A 3,619-nucleotide genomic window follows, 5' to 3' on the forward strand; every position below is an offset into this window, starting at 1 on the left:
TTGGAAACTATCCCTCACAATAAAGAATTTTTTAGGAAAAATTAAAAAAAGAAAAGAAGGAAAAAATTCAGCCAAATTAATCACTGTATGGGGGGGGAAGCAGGTATTGTGTATAGTGTGTATGTGGAATCTTTTTTTTAATATAAAGTAATTTTAAGAGGAGCCAGGTGGCTCAGTCGATAGAGCCCAGGACCTAGAATCAGGAAGACCAGAGTTCCAATTTGGCCTCAAGATACTTGCTAGCTGTGTGACCCTGGACAAGTCACTTAATCCTGTTTGCCTTAATCCGATGGAGAAGGAAATGGCAAACCACTCCAGTATCTTTGCCAAGAAAATCCCATGGACAATATGGTCCTGAAAAGTGGGACACGACTGAATGAGTAAACAGCAGCAGCAGATCTCCAGAGGAGTTCTAAGCACTAACAGTTGGGTCTGGGGAGTAAGACAAGGCCTCCAGTGAGAGGTGGCACCTGAACTGACTGTGGACAGAAGCTCGGGGTATATTGTAGGAGTCAGAGAGGAGGAAGGGGTATACCTCTACCTCTGGGGTTAGATGGGAGCAAGGATAGCGGGGGTCTGGACTAGGCTCTGGGGTGTTGCTGAGCACAGTGGTTAATAGCTCTGGGCCTTGGTTTTAGGCTGTAAAATGAGAGGCCTCTAGGATCCCTTCCAGCTCAGAATCCTAACTTCCTTATTCTGGTTGAGGATATAGCCACTTTTCCTATCCTCCAGGTTGTACACCTTGTAGTCATCCTGGACTCTTCTCTTCCTCTCTCCCACACCCCCTTCCCCATCCAATTAGTAGCCAAGTCTTGTGGCTGGCACTTCCATAAAACCTCTGAAATCTGTCCCCTTCTCTCCACCTATACCTCAGTCATCATCATTCAGACCCTTATCACCTCTCGCCTAGACCTTGGCCTCCCTTCATCCAGCCTCTCCCCTGTCCATTCCATCTTCTCCTTAGCTGCCAAGGTGATATTCCTAATGCACAGGTCTGACCCTGTCAGCCCTCAGGTTTGAGATGCTTCAGTGACTCATCTGTTTGATGTTTAAAGCTCTAACAGACTGGTTCCAACCCATTCTTTTCAGACTACTTTCCCATTACTTGCTCTCGTGTCCTTTTCCATCTAAACTGATGCAGGGCATTCTGTCTCCCATCCCTTCTTCCCACTGTGCTTTTAGATTCATGAGCTTCCTTCAAGGCTGAGCTTTTGTGCTACTTTCTACATAAGACCTTTCCTGATCTTCCCACTTATTACTTTGTATTTGTTTTTTATTCATCTGTATCCATGTTGTAGGAAAACAGGCTTTTCTAGAACAGGGACTTCTGTTTGTTTCTGTGTCTATACAGAATACAGTACAGTGCTTGACACGTTAGAGGTCATTAATATATTTCTTTTGAATTGAATTGAGCCCGTGGCTTCTGGGAGTTGGAATTGTGGTGTACACCTTTAGCTTGCTGCTCAGGAGATCCGGGGTTCTGTTCTGTCTCTGTAGGTCTTGCCTGCTCTGAGCCAAGTGTGAAATCATTTTAGCACCAGGGTTGAAGGCAAATCTTCTTGGCACCTGGTGACAGCCAGTGATGGTAGGAGGAGGGGAAGGAAAACCTTGCTCAGACTCGGTAGGCAGCGGAGTGTCACTGCAGAATCCTGGAGACTCTGCAACACTAGTCTTTGTTTCCTCTTCAGGTGAGAATGAGAGCCTAAGATCATAGACTCAGAAATCTAGAACTGGAAGGGGCCTCAGAGGATGTCTAGTCCAGCGCCCTCATTTCACAGATGAGGGAACTGAGTTGCCAGGAGTGACTTGCCCTGGGTCATATAGGTGATATGGATCATACAGTCCAGACCCACTGTCCTTGCCACTTTCTTACCCCAGAGGTGGAGGCTGAAGCAGCTGGGCTTTCTGTGAATGGATTTCATGGGAAGGCAGGCCAAGAGCTCACAGGAAATCTGTAGCTGAAGGTGTCTTAGGTTGAGCTTTGTGGGGATGTCAGCATTCCGCAAGGCCTCTGCCTGCTCCCATTGATCTGTTGGAAGTGGTAGAGCCCTGGGCAGAGGGCCTGTCTCTTCAAACTGGCAAGGAAGAGAGTTAGGAAGGCTGTTACTTTGGTCTCATTTGCTAGTGTTTCTCTCCCAGACAGTTTGGTGGGGTCAAATAGCAATGCCTTTCCGAGCATTTGGTTCCACTTGGTGTATGGGGTTCGGGTTAGTGTCCCTCCTTTCACTCCAGCTTTTCCCTATGCTGTATTCGTGCCTGGGCCAACTTGATACAGACTCCTAACCAGTCCTGAGGTGGGGGGAGACCTAATAAACCCTTTTGGCCTGACTCATTTGTCTGAGCACAGACCTAGAGCACAGAGGAGTAGAAAGCATTTTTACTGGCATCTTTTTTTTAGGGGGAGAGAATACCCATTTTTGCAAATTGGTAAACTTTGCAGATGCTTCTTGCCAAATGCTTACCCCCCCATTCCTATCCTCTCAAATACAGTAGGCACATCTGCCTAGAAGGATGGTTGTGCCTGGTGGCACTTTCAGCTTTTGTACTTCACCAGCTGTTTACCTGTGGCTAACAAAGGACACTTTTTTAACTTTAATAGCTCCTGGGTTACCAGAGTTGTCTCTTGTACTTGACCCGAAGAGTTTTGTTGCCTTTGCTGGTTTTCTTAACATTGTAAATAAAGTCATTGTGTCATGCTGCTCTGTTAATCTCTAGGTCTTTGCTTCTCCCTCCCCAGAAGTCTTCCTTTGTTTCTTTGAGGTCTTCCTCTTTACTCTCAATTTTGAACATTTTCTTCAGCTGGTCCACTCTTGTTGGGCCCAGCTCTTGTTCCTAGCTTTTTGTTATTACAGATGCACTGCTGTTAGTGTTTTTGTGCAAGGGGTATTTCTTATTCTCATTATCCTCCTTGCATATAAACCCACTACTGGGATCTCTGGGCCAGAGTCTGAACAGTTTGACAGTAGTTCTTGCATACTTTCAGATAATTTCCTGTGACAACTGGACCAGTTCATGGCTTTACCAGAAGTTAATTATCGTGCTTGTATTTCCACAGGGCCTCTAACACTGCCTTTTGCCTTCATTTACCTTCTTTGACAATTTGGACTTGAGATGATTTTGCAAATTTTTCCAAATGGTTGGTAGTTTGCTTTTCTTCTTTTCAAAACTGTTCCTATCTTTTGGCCACTTAAGAGCACTTGCCTTTGGCAATGACAAGGCCTGAGACAGACACCCTTCAAAATGTCATTGCTCTCTGCTGGCCTGGGTTGGCACCAAGTTCTGGGAGGAACAGTGATTGTGAGCTTTGCCCATCCCCTTCAGGAGCTAGGGCCCCCAGCTTTTTTCATGCTGAGGAACAGTGTGAGGGTCTTGCCTTTCCTCCTGGCTCAGGTGAAGATGCAGGGCACTAGGACCCAGAGGCTGGGAAGCTCTCTGACAAGTCTAGAGCTAGACTAGCGCAGAGTGAGGCTGCTCATCAGCTGGGCTGGCAGGATCCAGGCTCTGGTAGCCAAGGATCTTTCCCCCCCTTGTTCTCAGCCTGAGCCTGCTTGTCCCACTCCTTTGAGAGGAGTGGGAGGAATAGTGTTTTTCATGGGCCTGCAGGTTTCTGTATGAATCT

Source organism: Phascolarctos cinereus, unplaced genomic scaffold (assembly GCF_003287225.1).
Source record: "Phascolarctos cinereus isolate Bilbo 61053 unplaced genomic scaffold, phaCin_HiC Scaffold_9;HRSCAF=440, whole genome shotgun sequence".
NCBI lineage: Eukaryota > Metazoa > Chordata > Mammalia > Diprotodontia > Phascolarctidae > Phascolarctos > Phascolarctos cinereus.